Source organism: Coenobita brevimanus, chromosome 58, assembly GCF_032717465.1.
Source record: "Coenobita brevimanus isolate Jiangsu-jjx chromosome 58, ASM3271746v2, whole genome shotgun sequence".
Lineage (NCBI taxonomy): Eukaryota > Metazoa > Arthropoda > Malacostraca > Decapoda > Coenobitidae > Coenobita > Coenobita brevimanus.
Window position 1 is genome coordinate 36,937,040 of NC_137011.1, and position 19,279 is coordinate 36,956,318.

Here is a 19,279-nt window from a genome sequence, read left to right on the forward strand (position 1 = left end):
AGCCAAAGCATTCACCCACGAATGTGTATTGCCTGCCATCACTAACAACCAGATCAGTAATCCTGTGGCAATTGGAGGCATTTCATCGCAGCTCCCCCCAAATCTAATCAGTTCAAGCCACATATCCCAGGATACTGCCCACAGAGTTTGGATACAATATTCCCACTTAATTTTGAGATATTCTGGTAACAAGTAGACACACACACACACACACACACACACACACACACACACACACACACACACACACACACAGGCGTTTACATTATCGCCTCACTAGGCAGGCGATAAATATATAACACCCTGAGCCACCATGTATAAGGCTGGCAGACCTACTCATACAATTACTAACCTAAAACATTGACTTCATATACAAATTTATTCAGTAAAAAACATTAATTCCTTAAACTACGTATACGTCACATATATTGTCTTCTTGGTACTGCCAGACGATTGCATTCAGCTTAAGAAACCACTTAAGTAGTAGAGAATACAGATTCGCTTATGCTGAGTAAAACCGTCAGGTGGTAGCATACATAATACGTCACCTCAAAATCCATCACCACAGTGACGGGCTTAATGGAAATTGCTTCTATTCCCTTCATTTTCATCGAACCATCTTAAGCGTTCAATTCAAAGCCGTTTTTGTTATTTTATTCTTGCTTCCTGCAGACGATTTTATTGACCTTAGGATATATTTTTTGAACCGGCAGAGTCAGATATAACCTTGTTATGATCAACTCTTTTAGCACCAGCAGAACATAACGGCTGAAGAAATCGTCTGGCGGTAGTGTCAGTAAAATGAAAAAGGGCATCATAAAGAAGGGGTTAAGGTCAATAGAATAACTTGCAGTATCCGGAAGGGGAAAAAAAAAAAAAAGTTGTACAGAATGTGTTAAGGACGAAGAGTTGATGGAGACAGGTGGAGGAAAACTGCAAAAAGAAACTGGCGTGATATGGAAAGAAAGAAACAGGTTAGACCATTAGCTTATCTGTTTTCCTTCCCCACTTCTCTCTTGCTTCCTCTGTCTCTCTCTTTCCTTTCCTTTGTCCATCTCTCTCTCTTTCCCTCCCTCATCCTGTTCCTCTCCTCTTCTCCTTCCATCACTGTTTCCCCCCCCCCTTTTTTTTCTCTCTCTCTCCTGACTTCCTTCTTCCCCTCCCCCCCCCTCTCTCTCTCTCTCTCTCTCTCCGCCGTTTTCCTCTTACCTTTCCATTTCCTCTCCCTTCCTCCTTTTCTTTCTCTCCCTCTTTCATATTCGTAATCTCTCACTCTGAGTTTACCTATTTCTCGGTTCCTCCCTTTTTTACCCTCCCTCCTTCCCTAACTCTTTTTTTTTCACTCTCTTTTCTTTATGTTGCTCTCTCTCAATTTTAATTTTCTTCCTTTGATTTTCCCCTTCTACCCCCTTTTACTCTCTCTCTCTCTCTTCGATGAGATCTCTTTCCCACTCTTTTCCTCTCCCTTTCTAATTAATATTTCTCTCTCCGTTCTCCCCTTTTCCCTCAGTCCCTCTTTCCATCCCTCTATCTCCCTTTTCCTCACCCATAGCCCTTCGTCTGTCTTTCAGTCTTTCTCTTTCCTCGCTCCTTCTAAATTTCCTTCCTTCCTTCTCTCTCTCTCTCTCTCTCTCTCTCTCTCTCTCTCTCTCTCTTTTCTTTCAATATTTGTCTCTGTTCTTTTCTCTCTCTTCCTATTCTCCTCCTCCTTTTCCTCCTCTATTTTCTCACTTTTTCCCATTTTTTTTCCTCTCTCCTTTTTCTTGTCCTCCTTCCTGTCTCTCCCTGGCCAGCAACCAACTCCTGACACTTTTAGGACACTTTATCTCATCTTCCTCCCTTCATTTCCTCCCTTCTTCTCCGCCTCATCTCCTGCTTCCTTCCTCCATCATCACCATCATCATCATCATCATCATCATCATCATCATCATCATCATCTCTCTCCTTCACAACAAAAACAAGATCGGCTAAAACAGTGTGAATTAGGGGACACAAGATGGAAACCACAAGGGAAGTGAATAATTCTGTGACGCTGTAATTACACCTGACTGACAAGCTTCACATCCGGCTGGCAGCACACCTGAGGATGGTCACTCTGAGGGATTAATTAACCCTGATTTCTCTCTCTTGAAAATGATTTTACTTCCTGCCATCAGATCATTTAATTCAGTTTATCAGACCTATTTTATACTGAATTATTTGGAAGTAGTCTATGTTGACCCTTTTAGTATGATGACGTCTTCGCCAACTGATTCCTGCCGCCTCCACACGATTATATTCAGCTTAACCCTTTCACTGCGATGCATCTTATTAGGCACTGGATTTTGGTGGACTTTATACGACTTTCCCATGTTCAACAGAACCCAGGGCAGTAAAAATATTTACCACTATAACAATTAATGTTTTGACCGAGAATAACGAATTGTGTGTTTCGCTCCAGCTTACAAAGGAGCATTTCCGTTAACACAGAAAATCACCGCAGCCATCACCACCAGCAGCAGCAGCAGCACTTCTTCTCTCTTCCTCCTTCCTTCCATTATCATCATCATCATCGATGTCGTCGTCGTCGTGATCGTCATCTCGTGTGTGTGTGTGTGTGTGTGTGTGTGTGTGTGTGTGTGTGTGCGTACATATACTCGTATACACAGTTCTTAGCCATGCCCCTCCCTTCCTCCTGCCCTCCTCCCCCTGCCGTAATTTGGTTGCACCCAACGTCAGGGGATTTAAAGGCTGCCTAATCCTATTCCGCGGCTGGGATTAGTTCCTGCCTCACCCTGACCCACCGCCTGGCCCGCCATCTTGTCACTCCAACCACCAACAAAATTTGTGAGTGAGTGTGTGCCCGAGAAACCTGCTGCACTGTACCCACACCCACACCCACACACACCATCCCCCACACATACCTACATTCACACACACTTCCAAACCTACACCCACATATACACCATGCTCAAACTACACCCGAACCACACCCATACTCATCGTACAGTCCCATTCAATCTTCATATCAGTGACAAAACCGTTAATTGCAGCTACGAGAACGTTTCAGACTAGAAAGTGGATATTAAAAACAAAGTAATTATAGGTAGCAACGATAGGTATGCGATTACTGTCAGTGTCAGTGACGCAAGGGCAATGTTTTCACAAAGTCTGAATAAAGTATTTCACAAGAGTCCAGTTGAATACACCAAAGGTAATGGCTACAAAAACTGATAGCCAATACCATTAGGTCTCTTGCTGTCCCCCCCCCCCCCCATTTTACGGCTTTGTTCTCCCACCCTGCATTCTTCATTACTTCCCATTTATTCTTTACCTCACATCTCCCTCCCTCATTTCCTCAGTCTCTTCTCTCTACATTTCAGACATCTTTTCCTATTTTCCTTCTTCTCTTCCTCTTTCTTTCCTTCCCTCCCTTCCTGGCTTCATTCTTCATTCCCTTCCCTTGTTCCTCCCTCCGATTTCTCAACACCATCGCCTCGTCTCCTTGCCTGCCTTCCCGTATCTCTTCCTTCTTTCTCTCCCTTGTTCCCCTTCCCACTCTGCTTTTCTCCCATATTCCTCTCTTTCTTCAAGCCCTATATGATCGTTCCTTTCACTAGTCTTTACACCTTCTTCTCTTTTTCGCTTCACCCCTTCCTCTCTCCCGTATTCTTCTCTCTTATTTTTCCTTATTCTTCTCTCTCTAGTCCTCCTCTCCCTTGCTCTTCTCTTCCATATTCTTCCCTCCCATATTATTCTTTTCCATATTCCTTTTCTTATTCTTCACTCCCAGATACTTCTCTTCCCGAAATTCTTCTCTCATTCATTTTCACCTGATTATTATTCTCTCCCTTATTCGTCTCTCGTGTATTCTTTTCTCCCTTGTTCTCCTTTCCCTTCTTCCCTTCCTCGTGCTTCTTTCCCTTATTCCCTTTCATAATCTTCTCTGGCTTATTCTCATTTTAATCTTCCCTCTTGTATTCCCTTCCTTACTCAGTTCCAGTTTATTCTCCCTTATTCTCTTTCTGTTTCTTCTCTCCCTTACTCTCTTTTATTCTTCCTTCCCTTATTCTTCCACCATCCCTCTACTCCACTAGGCCAGCAATATTTGTTCTTCTCACACTTTTTCAACACCCGTCGTAGAGCTGGAGGGATTCAAGCAGACAGTTCAGAGGAGCAATGACCATGGAAGTAGCGATAGAAACGAGATAAAGAGGCAACAGTGCGGCGAACAGACTGAGGTTGCAGGGATCCAGTAAGAGGAGGAGAGTTGAAGAGGCGAAAAGCCTTACTCCACCCTATTGAGAAGAGTTGTAAGTAGGAAGCCGCCCCACACATGAGAGTTGTACTCTACACAGGGGCTAATAAAACCCGTGTATAAAGTCAACACCTGTGCAGGGGTAAAGAAGGCACGGAGACGGCTTAGCTCCTGGAAGCAGATTTTATAAGAGATGCAATATGATCTTTCCAAGATAAGTCCCGAGTGAAGGAAACCCCAAGCATGTTCAAGGATGATACAGGACTGAGCTGGATATTATCAAACATTAGTGGGTACCCCTGTGGAAGATTTTGTAGGGTTGATAGGTGTAAGAACTGAGTCTTAGATGCATTAAAAACAACAAGACTATTTTTATCCCAGTCAGAGATACGAGCCAAGTCAGACATTAGGTGTGCCATAGCCTCATCCCTTGTTTGTTGAAGTAACTACTGAGATGGACGTTGCAGAAACCCAATGGAAAGGTGTAGGGTGGAATCATCATCATACGAGTGGACAGGGTTAGATATACAGCTCAGAAGGTCAGTGATGAATAAAAGGAAGAGTGTTGGTGATAGGAAAGAGCCCTGAGGAACATTACTGTTGATAGATCTAGGAGAAGAACGATGGCCGTCTACAAGAGCGGCTACAGAACGACCAGAAAGGAGGCTATAGATGAAGGCACAGATAGGATAAAAACCGTACGAGGGCAGTTTGGAAATTAAAGATTTATGCCAGATTCGATCGAAAGCCTTTGAATGTCAAGTGCAATGGCAAAGCTATCGCCAAAGTCCCGAAAGGAGGATGACTAGGAGTCTGAAAGGTAAGTGAGAAGATCGCCTGTGGAGCATCCCTGCCGGAACCCATACTGACGATCAGAAAGAAGGTTGTGATAGGAAAGATGCTTTAAAATTTTTCTTTTAAGAATATACTCGAAAACTGTTGAGCCACAGGATGTTAAAGCAATTGGACGATAGTTAGAGGGTTGGGAATGGTCACCCTTCTTTGGGCCTGACTGAATGAGAGCAAACTTCCAGCAAGAAGGAAATCTACCAGTTGACAGACAAAGGCGAAAGAGTTTAGTTAGGCATGGTGTAAGCACAGAAGCAAAGTTCTTGAGGAGTGCAGGAGGGACTCCATCAGGCCCATATGCCTTGTTAGTATTGAGGCCAGTGATGGCAGAAAATACTTCAGCAGAAGAAACTTTAATATCAGCCAAGAGGAAGTCAGAGGGGGGAAGTGATGGAGGAACAGCACTGGAATCGTCTAAGGTGGAATTGGAGGAGAAAGTCTTTGTGAAGAGAGCTGCTTTATCAGTAGAAGAAATAGCTACAGAGCCATCAGAGTAGAAAAGAAGAGGGAAGGATGGCAAGGCGCCAGAAGGAACGGGAAGAACTCGAGTTGGAGAGTTGAGGGCATTTAGTATGGATGAAAATAATTATTTATAGCAGAACGAAGAACAGACTTAGCACGATTCCAGGCAGAAATATAAAAAAGATGTGATCCAGGGGTGGGTTTGCTCCGGTACCTTTTATAGGCACTTTCCTTGTTGCAGACAGCATTAGAACAAGCATAATTAAACCAAGGCTTTCTTGCATTAGTCAAAGGATATGGTAAAGAACTGTATGCTTCCATGCCCGAGAGAATAGCCTCCATAATGCACAAGGTACACTCAGATGGCTCCCTGCCATGGAAGCAATAATCATTCCAGGGAAAATCAAAGAATTACTGCCTGAAGGCCTCCCCATCCTCAGTTCCAAAGTGCCACAGTCGACGTTTCTTTGGTGCGTCCACAAGCCGTACCGGAGCGACTGGACAGGTTAAGGTAATAAGGTTGTGATCAGAGGAGCCCAAAGGTGAGGTAAGATTAACAGTGTAAGCAGAAGGATTAATTGTACGGAAGAGGTCAAGTATGTTGAAGCTCTCTCCAGGGTGGTCAGGGATACTGGTAGGGTGCTGTACAAGCTGCTCTACGTCATTAAGGATAGAAAAGGTGTAGGCTTGTTCACCAGGTGGATCAGTGAAAGGAGAGGAGAGCCAAAGGTGGTGGTGAACACTGAAATCTCCTAGAATGGAGATTTCAGAGAAAGGAGAAATGGATAGAATGTGTTCCATCGTAGAAGTAAGATAGTCAAAGAATTTTTGATAGTCAGTAGAATTAGGGGATAAGTAAACAGTGCAGATATATTTAGTCAGAGAATGACAGGAAAGCTGAAGCCAGAGAGTAGAGAATTCAGAAGAATCAAGTTCAGGAACACGAGAGTATGTCGTTGCGTACATATACACAACAGCCACCTTTGGCTTTGAAATGAATATAGAGAAAGTAGGAGGATACAGAAATTGGTCTGCCATCAGTTGCCTCAGACAGCTGAGTCTCAGTTAAGAAAAGAAGGTGAGGTTTAAAGGAGGAGAGGTGGTGCTCAACAGAGAGAAAGTTAGAGGAAAGGTCGCGAATGTTGCAGAAATGAAGAAGTGAGTCAGACAGTTGTTCCAGGTAGCTTGTTGAGTCGTCACCGGGAGAGGGGCGGATGATGGGGGCATTTATGGTCCCCCCCCCCCGGGACTCCAAGGCTTGGTTATGGGACGCCATTTTTCTTCTTCTCCTCCTCCTCCTCCTCCCCCTCCTTGTCGTCGTCTTCTTTTACTTATCTCTTCTATTTTTTATCTTCGTCCTCCTATTCCACCTCTTTCTTTTTCAATCCCTGTTTCTTTATTTTTCTACTCCCTTCACGTTGCTGCTCCCACTCCTTTTCTCCCCTTTTTCCCATTTTTCCTGTATCCATTGCTCTTTTTCATCCTCCCTTTCCTCCTCTTCCAAATTTTCTTGCTTTTCCTGGCCCACTTTCTTATTCCTCTTCTTTTCTTCAAGTTCTCCATGCTATCTATCTATCTATCTATTGCCAGACGCCTCAATCCCATTTGGGGTGGCCACAAACAAATCGCCTCCAAGTCGCCCTGTCCCCCGCCATTTCACTGCCCTGCTCCCAACTCACACCCCCCTCTCTCATATACCTCTCAACCCCATCCCTCCACCTCATCCTCGGCCTTCCCCTCCCTCTTCCCCCCTCCACCTCACTCACATACACTCTCTTCGTCAGTCTTTCACCCTCCATCCTCTCCACATGGCCAAACCATCTCAGTGTGGTCCTCATATCGCTTCCTATCACATTCACATCCACACCACAACGCTCCTTTATATCCTCATTCGTCAGCCTGTCTCTCCATGTGACTCCACAGGCTCCTCTTAAATAACTCATCTCCACTGCTCTCACTCTTGACATGTGTCCTTCCAACAACGTCCAAGCTTCACTTCCATGCGTTAGAGTTGGTATCACAATACTGTCATGTAGTAACTTTTTCACTTCCATGCTCACTTCCCTGTTTCTTATCACTGCTTTCAAAGAACCAGCAACCTTTCTTCCCTGCTGTACCCTTTCAAGCACTTCATCCTCCAAACCTCCATCCTTACTCATCACACTACCCAAGTACTTAAACGTACTCACATTTTCCAATTCCTCACCATCCAACCTCGCTGTACATTCACTGTCTTCACCTCTCTCAAAGACCATCACTTTACTCTTCCCTACATTCACCTTTAGATTCCGTTTCTACACTCTCCCAAACTCATCCACCAAGCCTTGCAGATCCCCTTCGTCTTCACTCAACAACACAGTATCATCTGCAAACAACAGTACAGGGAGTTTCCAAACACCATCCTCTCTCACCAGGGCCACTCCAACATCCACTACCATACCTTGTACCTCTTTTATTACCCCATCTATGTACAGATTGAACAACCATGGAGACATGACACATCCCTGTTTCAACCCAACTTTCAAAGAGAAAAATTCACTTGGTTCACCATCCACACGCACTGCAGCCTTCGCACCATCGTACATACTCTTCACAGCATTCAACAACTTCCCATCTACTCCATATATTCTTAACACTTTCCACAATCCTTGTCTATCCACCCTGTCTTATGCCTTCTCAAAATCCATGAAAGCCGCATACAACTTCTTTCCCTACTCTAGAAACTTTTCCACTAAAGATCTAAGAATGCATATCTGATCTACACAACCTCTTCCCTTCCTAAAGCCTCTCTGTTCTTCTCCAACTAATTTCTCTGTTCTTTCTCTAACTCTGTCAGTAAGTACCCTACCATACACTTTTCCTATTATACTAAGAAGACAAATGCCCCTATGATTACCACACACTTCTTTTTCCCCTTTTCCTTTGTACAAGGGAATAATTATACCTGACTTCCAATCCTCCGAGACTCTACCTTCCTCCCAGGCCAATCTGCACATCTTCCACATCCATTCTACCACTATCTCTCCCCCATGCTTCAGCATTTCACCACACACTCAACCAATTCCTGGGGCTTTCCCCAATTTAACTTTCTTCATTGCTTCCACAACTTCTATCCTACTGATTTCTTCCTGTCTTCTCACCTCCCTCCTTCTCCCAGCCATTCCCCAGCCACTTATACTCGCATTACTTCCATCCTCTATGTTCAACAATTCCTTAAAGTGTTCTCTCCATCTGCTCACTTTTTCTCCCTTCTCCACTAGTAATCTACCATTTTTATCTTTCACTCCCCTGCTAACTTCACTTCCACCCTGTCTTACTCTTTTCACCTCTTTCCAGAACATTTTCTTACAGTCCCTCCACTTTACACTCAAATTCCTTCCAAATTCCTCATCCACTTTCTTCTTACTCTCTCTTACTGATCTTTTCACCTCTCTCTTTCTTTCTACATATAACTCTCTCTTCCGCCTCTCAACTTCTTCCACGCCCCTATTTCTCATCCATTCATTGTATGCTTTCTTCTTTTGTGCCACAGTCTGTCTCACCTCTTCAGTCCACCACGCTGTTCCTTGCACCCCCCTCCGTCTTCTCTTCCTTCCACACACCACATCACATGCTGTACATATTTCTTCTGTAAATATCCTACACACACCTTCCGTGCTCTTCTCCCTTATTAGTTTAGTTCTTACCCATTTTTTGTCACTTCTTTATCCAACTAACTTTCTTGGTATTCTTCTCTCTTCTTTTTGCTCCTCCTCCTGTTCTTCTACTTTTTCCTACTCTTCTCCTCCACCTCCCGCTCTACGTCTTCCTCCTCCTCCTGCTCGTCCTTTCCTCCTCACAGAAATTTTAATTACTAACCCATTAAGTAATTGATAGGTCACAAAACACAGCTGACGTCCATTACAAGATAATATCACCAGGACCAGTGACCTTGACCTCACTCTAAAATTAACTCTCCCTTGGCCGTATTCTCGATAACTTAGGATGCTCTCTTAACGCCTCTGCGTTACGAGTTTATTTCTGTTTGTGGAACATTAATATTTTCTTGTATGTTATTTATTCAGAATCTGTCAGTATTATAAAAGATATATTGTGCATAAAAGTGAATACTGAGGTAACCAGATAAATCATTAAGACACAGGTGCCAGAAAGCCTCGTGTACTTATTGGAATACGAACTTCTGAGTTGCAACCAAGCGTCCAACAACAAAATATTGCAACACATCAACACTGCATTATAGAGATGGTCAAAGAAGTCGCAACACAACAGCTGACAGAAGGTAGTTTTAACAGCAACTACCGTAACTCAACTTTCAGCAATATTAAAATAAATGTTAGAATGACTTTCCTTCTCCGAGCCAATCATTGTCAACCAGGGATATTTTGTTGAGCAGCAGGTGAATTGCGTCCAGCTGTTGGAATAAAATAGTCACTGTTATTCCTGCCTTCCATTAACAACTGCTGTGCCTAATTTTTGATCACCCTGTATAACCTTCATTTGTGTCTGTTTGTAAACCGACGAATGTGTGTTGTGTTGTAGGGGAAGACTGGCCTTAGCAGATACGAATTGTTTGCGCTGGTGACCGTCGTGCAGTCGATAGGCATAAACTCTTAAGCCTCGCTCTTCGAATCAGAGCCCCTTGGATTTATATCAATTTAGATTTACGTAATTAAGTAGCTAACAGAGGAAGTTAGACAAGTCCCCACTTTTTATCAACAGCGTCACAACAAAAAAGGTATATTTTAAGAGGATAAAACAGTCAAGGAGAGTTGATGCCTAGAGAGTGGATGCGGTAGTGAAGTTGTGGGTGGAGATGGTATAAGCATGAAGGAAGGGTGATAGTGATAAGGTGTGTGTGTGAGGGCCTGGGTGAATGTGAGGGTGAGAGTACGGGTGAAAGTGAATGACAGAGGTGGGAGTAAGGGTGAGTTGGGAATAATGATAGGGATGGGTGTTAGGGTGATAGGTATCTCAAGGAGAGAGGAGAGTAACTTAATGTCAAAGAAGAGTCTCTCTCAACAAAACTGACAGAATAACAGTCCCACCGGAGCCCCACTATATAATGGAAAGTAGCAGGGAAGAAGCCCTACGGGGTCCTTCTACCTGTCAGTCTGTTTATCTAAAACACACACACACACACACACACACACACACACACACACACACACACACACACACACCAACGTATACTGCTGCATGCGAGCGTGTGTGTGTGTGTGTGTGTGTGTGTGTGTGTGTGTGTGTGTGTGTGTGTGTGTGTGTGTGTGTGTGTGTGTGTGTGTGTGTGTGTGTGTGTGTGTGTGTGTGCGCGCGCCCGGATCGCGTGCACGTATCAGCTGACGTGCACATCGATACACGGTCAAATACAGCGCTCGCGAATTATGAGCAGTAAATCAAGCTCAGAGGCAAGATTACACGATCGCTAAATTTAAACCCCGGGAAGATGACGGCTGAATTAGGGAGCTGGAGGACGGGGAACATGATGGTAAAAGGAAGACATGAGACTACGAGGAGGAACACTGAGGCAAAGTGAGGGGAGTGACGGACAAAGGAACAAACCTGTTGCGGATAAAAATAAAAAAGGTGATGGGACGTAAACGAAATGACTGAAAATTATAATGCCTGGATGAAAACTGAAGAGAAATGAGGAGGAAATGGAGAAATGAGGAGGAAATGAAGACACTGTAAAATAACTAGAAAACTTGATAAAATGGAAAACTGTTAAAAAAAAAATCAGGAAATAATACGAGGAAACGGGAAAAATGTGATGAAATGGGCAAAATAAATGGACAAGAAGAAAAGAAAAAACGGAGGGATGGAAGATATATAAATGAAAAGGTGGGAAAGAAATGAAAGAAAACTGGGGAATACGATGAGAGAATGAAGTACAACGTGGTATACAATTCAGAAATAGAAGAGAATGATACAAGGAACAAATGGGAGTGAAATGATAGCAGGAGGTAAAACTCAATGGAACATTCTAACAAAACGGAGTAAAATGATAACAGGAAGTAACAAATCACAGAAAATTTCAATAACAGGAAGAAAATGAATGCAAGTTATGAAGAAAGAGAAACTAAGAAAAGAGCAACTTGGAATATAAAAGTGTAATAATAACGAATGAAAGGAGACGATGAAAGGAAGAGAAGTGACAATTACATGAAGGAAAATACAGAGAAACGAAGACAAGATGACTTGGAAGGGGAAAAAAGGAGATTATAGGATATGGAAGAAAAAGGGGCACAAAGCTAGTACACCAACGTGGTGTGGGGATTAAACCAATAATAACCAAGCAATGTAACTGATTAAATAAATAAATAAATCACAGAAAAAAAAAAACTGCCAGTAAAACGAGCAAAACGATGAACCCCTTCAGTTCAATGACATTATATATTTTATTCATGCTATCTCCAGACAACTTTACTGAGCCTGATGGTGTTATTCCAGTTGGTCGAGTTTGGTATGGCTTTCATTTTGCCTTTCAGAATACAACGTCCCTTAAACAGAAAGGACTCATCTGGTCTGGCAGTAGTGGCAGGAAACTGATGTATGTTATCGTGGTGAAGGGCTTAATGGTGTGTTCGAGTCCTACCGCCACCACATAATAAAAAAAAAAAATCAAGTGACGTTTAATTGCTGCACACACACACACACACACACACACACACACACACACACACACACACACACACACACACACACACACACACACTAAAATATAAACACATTATCGTACCAAAAAGGTTAAATATAAACTTACGAGCAATAAGAAGACACTGAAAAGGAAATATTACAATTCATGTGAGGGGATAAAACGAGAAATTCATAGAAAGGGGAACACAGAAAAACAAAACAAGAATACAGAAATGGACGTGGATAGGTCACGTACTTTGAAGACCAAAGAAGAGTGGGAGGAACAGACACTTCTGAGATGAAGTGTAATGAGGAAGGAGGCAGAGTACGATCTGTACATTTGGTGGGCTGAAATGGAAGAAGTTAACAATCAGTAGGTGAGAATATAGAGAAAACTGGGAGAGACTGGTGGTGATGGTGATGGTGAAGCCGCTGCTGCTGCTGCTGCTGCTGCTGCTGATGATGATGATGATGATGATGATGATGATACCAGAAATGGGTTACTGACTGTGTGATACCGGGACTAGAGAGAACTGGGTGCGGAAAAGATGGAGGTAAGGGTTGAAGGTGAAGGAAAGGAAGATATGTGGGAGGTTGACGATAAAATGGAAATCAGGAATGAAACAGAACATGAAAAGAGATGAAAAACAAATGAAAGAAAAGGAGAAGGAGGGATGAGAAAATGAGAGATGGAAGAATGAGAGAAGAGGGAAGGAAGGAAGGGGGAGGGAGGAAGACAGAAGGAATGATAGATGGGGAGAAAAGTTACAGAGGGAGAGAGAGGGACGGAAGGGATTTAACGAGCAGGAAGAAGGAAGGGGTAATGAAAAGGAGAGAAATGAAAAAATGGGGGGAAAGATGAGAAAAATAAAAGGCGGAGGGAGTGAGAATGATGGAAAGAAAGGTGGAGGGAGATGGAAGGGATGAAAGACAAAGGGGGAGAGAAGGACGACAGAAAAGAAGGGGGATGAAGCAAGAGAAAGAGAATGAGAAAAAGGTGAGAAAATGAGGAAGAAGGAAAGCAAGTGAAAGAAGGGAAAGGAGAGAAAGAATGTGAAAGAGAGGGAATGGTGAGGAAATATAAGAAAATGGAGGGAAGACGAAGGGAGGGGGTGAAAAGGGATGTAAAGGGAACGACATGTAAATTACGGAGAGAAAAGTAAAGTGCACGAGTATGAGGCGATGCCGTGACTACCTGTAACGCCCCTTTCCTTCCCCCACCTCCTACCCCTCCCTACCCTTCCTTCATGCACTCACAACCGCCACACACCATAACACAAGAATACACACATAGACCAGATTGTACAGGCTCTCTCTCTCTCTCTCTCTCTCTCTCTCTCTCTCTCTCTCTCGTTACCATTACTTTTGCCACTATCATCAATAAGTATACCACCACCTATAACACCATCACTCTCATTAATACTTTCATGAACACCACCGTCAGTATCTTGATCACCATTACCACTACCACGGTCACCACCACTGCTGATATCATCATCATCATCATCATCATCACAGTTATATATACAGCCATCATCACCTTCTTCACAACCGTCATCTTTATCACCACCATTACTATTATCACCACAGCTACTCAATGCAATCATCACCATCACATAATTATTTCCTAGTCGATATCATCATCACAATCACCACTTTCACATTATTGCTCATCAATATCACTATCATCATCGTCATCATCACTATAGCGACATTACCCACCATCATATTCTTCGTAATCATCATCACCACCAAAGCTTAACTCATCAACACCATCATTCTTTTGGCCAGGTCCGTGCTACCGCCACTGTTAGTCGCGTTTTCTTCTTTCTTGTATTGTTTGTTTCTTTCTTGTGCCAGGCACTTCTACCCTTCAGAATTAATCAATCCCAACCAAACCTGGAAAAAATGACCAGCCTATGACCTAGTTGTGGCCGTAAGGTTTTGGTTGCTGGCCAACTACTCGTTGCCTAGCACCGGCCGAAAACCCGTTTTTTTCGTACTTTTCACGTTTTGAGCTGTAGAAGCATTACTAATGGCCGTAGAAAGCTCTGACTTCTTCAGGCGTAATCTTGAGGCCATTCCCTATCGGAAGTGTGCCGTCCATTTTTCCCTTCTCTCCTCTGGTTTTCGAGTGGCAACCCTGCGTATTTTGGCCTCAGCGACCCTAACAACCAGTACCGGTTTTCAAAAATGCCCCCATAGTTTCCCAGCGACTCAATGGAATTGAATGAAAGAGTGCATGCTTATAGACACTGACTAGTACAACAACTTTCTGTGTACATCTATGTGTTACATTGGCCAGGTCAGGGGTCAAAGGTCATCAAATGCGAAAATGGTGAAAATAGCTAAAATCACGATTACGCTTGCGCGAAATGCTTAGGCTCCGAAGATTATTAAGCCAGGGCCATGATTCTCGGGTGGAATGTTGCACTGGAGTACCTCCATATAGAAATTACTTTAAGTGTCGAAACTCACTTCTGGTCGCTGACAAAGTTTGGTCCGCTTACAGCTGGTCATCGTCGCCTACCGACTTGTTCATAATTATTATCATCACCATCAGTCCCCGTCATCGCCATCACCATCACATTCTTCGTCATCACCACGGCAGCTAAACTCACCACCACGACCACCATCACAGCCATCACCACCAACACCTGCACCACCACTATCACATTCTTCATATTCAAAACTACCATCACCATCAGCCACTCTATCGCTCACCACCACCAACACCATCACCACCGCCAGGCCAATTGCTTGTAACAGTCACCCTTCAGGTCTATCTTTCCCACTAGGTCTTCCACTATCACAGACAATTTACTCGCTCACAGCCACATGAGAGAGAGAGAGAGAGAGAGAGAGAGAGAGAGAGAGAGAGAGAGAGAGAGAGAGAGAGAGAGAGAGAGAATTACGAGTTTAAAGTGAGCTGTGTATGCGCAAAATCCAAAGAGTGGCAGTGAAAGAGTCTGTATATGTTACTTGGTGAACCGGAACAGCATGTAAATACAGTAAGTGATAACACATGTAAGGACATACCACAGCACTAGGGTAACTGTTTGAATTTGGGTGGGATGAAACTCAGTTCTAATGCAAGTGACTGACAAACATACATGCTATATACCCAGCCACAGAACCCAGTAGGGCCAGTACCAAACAAGAAAGGTATATTCAGGGACAAAAGCTCGCCTAAAATTTCACCTTTACTACTATTCACTTAACTGTGCTGGTTACTAAGCTGAGAGAGACTAAGGATGCTTCTCTACCTTTGCTATGATACGTCAGAGAGGTAAATGATGGACCTGCCATATGTAGAGTAGACGCAGTGAAACAGCACGTTTGCTTTCGTTTCTCATTATGTCATTGTTCCAACACCCACACGTGGCTGAAATCATTTATTAGTAGCAGCAGCAGCAGCAGCAGTACTAGTATCAGTAATAGTAGAGGTTGAAGTAGTTGTAGTAGTAATATTAGTACTAAGAATAAGGCATGTATTGAAGGATGTGCAGAATTAACCTCTTCTGCCTGAATGCGTAAATTTATAGTACACTGTCATCTTGACGTTTCAATTCAGTTAAAATTTTAACGAAGAAGTAAGCAATAAAAATGAGAAAGAGCGATTATAAGGCGGAAAACTGGAAATCAAAGAGAAAAGTAGGCCGAGATGTGTTAGACAAAACCAAAAATTTTAAGCAAAAAGTGAAAGTTAGAAAACAGTGATACAAGGCAAACAATGAGAGAGGCTTGGGGGAAGAGACTCGGTAAACTTTGATAATGTGATCAAAAGTGAGAAAGGTACGTGAAAAAGTAACAAAGTGGTAACAAATGAAGAGTATGCAAAGTGGGAAACCAATATATATATATATATATATATATATATATATATATATATATGTGTGTGTGTGTGTGTGTGTGTGTGTGTGTGTGTGTGTGTGTGTGTGTGTGTGTGTGTGTGTGTGTGTGTATCCGCAAAAAATGAGACAAGTATGCACTGTGCAAAAGCTGAGAAAAGAGGGCATACAATACTTAGAAAACAAAGTAAAATTGGAAATATAGGCAAAAAGAGAAAAAAGGAAACAAACTGAAAAGCTATAGCCTACACAACAAAAGAAGAGACAAAACCCAAAATAGTGCAGTGAGAAAGTGGCCGAGAAACAGAAAAAGATAAAGTCAGAAAAATAAGCAAAAAATGATGAAAATATACACGAGGTAAGAAAAAATAATCGAAAATCATCTAAACAAAAAAACTGAAAAAAAAAAATCGGAAAGTGAGAGACGAGTAAGAATGAATGACAAAGACACAAAGGAGACAAAAAATGAGAAAGCGAGCGAGCGAGTATAGTGAAAAAGTAAGAAAGGGAGAGAAAAATAAGAAAAAAAACAAAAAAGTGGGAAATTCATAAAGAAAAAAAAAAAGTTAATGGTATCAAATTTGACAAAAAGTGAACAACGAAGCGAAAATTTGATAGCCTAGTGTAGGGAAGTGGGAAAACAATGTAAAGCAATAAAATATGCCAAAAAGTGGGACAAAAGGCAATGTACATGAGATTAAGAGAAAATGACAAAATTAAAACTACCAAAGTAGGCAAACAGTTTGGAAAACAAAGCAAACGAATGAAAGTAAGTGTAAAAGTAGAAAGGTAAGAAAAAGTCTGGTGGGTGAGAGAGGGAGCAGATAAACTGAAATGTGAGAAAGAGAGCATACGGTAATATAGGTAGGCATCAAATGAAAAAGTAAGCAAAAGATAAAGTGAACTAAAAGATGAGAAAGTGAGTTAGAAAGTAAGTGAAAAAGTGAGCGAGTATGGAAGGGGGTAGCTACTTTAAAACATGAGGAAATCAGTAAGTAAAATGCTTAGAGGAAAACGAGAACAATGTAAGAAAGTAAGCAAGAAAATAATAAGAGAAACGGTGGGCGAGCATAAGGGCAGCCGATACCTGGGCAAATAGGGAACTTGAGCCAAGGGAAAGACCCATTAGACAGCACAGAATTCTGACGGTGAGAATTTGCCGTTAACGAGAACATCTGAGGTTTGCAGAAAGAGTCGCGCCAAAAGGAAGTATTTATTGTTAAAAGAAGAACGTATAGTACAAGAGAAGAAGTTATGCGGATAACGGTTAACGAGAAGGATAATTTGTGTAGTTACCGATAAGCGGGAATGTTTTCAGGTGTTGGAAGTAACGGGAGAATGTGCGATTAGTGGGATAATGTGCAGTTAATGGGATGGAGAATTTACGCTTACGAGAAGGAGAATCTGTGCGGTCAATGGAGAGCTTGGGGATTTTGTTCTGCTGTAGATTGGGGGAAAATCTGCAGTTAACGGGAAAAATTACAATTTCTGGTCAAGGATTTTATGCTAAATATTATTCACATTAACTTCTTAACTGTTGTCTCTATATCCTGAATGATAAGGTGCCGGAAGATATTAACACTGCACTATGATATTACTCAGGAAGATGTGAAATGGAAAGGAGCTGGGCTACGTGACACAAGTTGCAAAATGACGAAAATCTCCGCCCAGTAAAGGCTGACGAACAACAGTTAATTAATATTTACCTCTTTGGCTGGAGATCGTTATTATTACTTCGTTATCATTGTCTCCTGACGATTTTATTTATTTTTCGTGATTTTCAAAGGAAAAGTTTCGGTGGGAATGTAGGAACAGATTTCTAGTCCTGCAGACTTTGATGGAATCTGAAGACAATGATATTAATCAAATGTAGAGAGAGGTAAAAGAGGTTTTGCATGAGAGTGCTAAGGTTACTATTAAGAAAAAGGGGATAACGAGAAGGAAAAAGTGGATGTCAGATGAAACATGGAATGCAATTCAGAAAAGGAAAGAAGCGAAATTAGAACTGAAGAACAACATGTTGATGGCCAAGTAGCTGAAGTACTTAGAGCAAAGTACTGGAGCTTACATTCTGAAGTAAAAAGACTCGTTAGACGTGGTAAGAGGAGACTATATGATGAAAAGACGACAGAGACAGAAATTAAATTACGTAAAAATGACGGTCAGAGCACAAGAGCAGCATATCAGGCCATAAAAGAGTTAAAGAGAAGGAAGGAAATACCTATGTGAAATACAAATGGCAATTTGATGACTAAAGATTTGGATATAAAGCGAAGGTGGAAAGAGCATTTTGAATCTGTTTTAAATAGACCAATCCCAGCTGAAGAGAACATTTTGCCAGCCGAGAGAGATTTGCAGATAGAAACAGGAGATATAACCTTGGAAGAGGTAGCAAAATCTATAAAGGAGTTAAAGAATTTTAAGGCCCCAGGAGAGGATGGAATATTTCCTGAAATGCTTAAGGTGGAAAATGATGAGTTGATGAATGCGCTTTGGAAACTTTTTAATGTGGCTTGGGATAACGGTGGAATTCCAGAAGAATGGAAAAATGGAGTGATTATAAAAATACCAAAAAAGGGAGATTTAAGTGTGTGTGGCAATTGGAGGGGGATAACTTTGACACCTGTAGTTGCAAAAGTCTTTTCCAAAATCTGGTTGAACAGATTACAGCCAGTAATTGATAAAATTTTAAAAGAAGAACAAGAGGGATTTAGAAAGGGTCGAGGTTGTAATGATCAAATTTTTATGGTAAGGCATCTAATGCAACAAGCTAATGAGATGAAAATGCCACTTAACATGTGTTTTGTGGATTTTGAAAAGGCGTTTGATAGTGTTTCACGTGGAGCTATGTTGAAAATTATGAGATTCTATGGTATACCAGAAAAGTTTGTAAATATTATTAGAAGCCTGCATGAAGGTACTTTTTGTAAGGTAATGGTGGGTGGTTCTTTGAGTGATCCATTTCAAGTTAGGTCAGGAGTGATTCAAGGAGGAGTTCTTTCGCCATTGTTGTTTGTTTTGGTTATGGATTATGTTATAAGAAATGTTGTAAGGAGAACAGGTGCAGGAATTCACTGGAGAGAAAATAAGAAGCCAATGGATTTGGACTATATTGATGATATTGTACTGATTTGTGGAAGTATTTACGAGATGCAGTGGGTGCTTGATTGTCTGGTGGAGGAAGGAGAAAAAGTGGGATTGGTAAGAAATTGTGGAAAGACTGAAATTATTAATATGAACTTGGAGA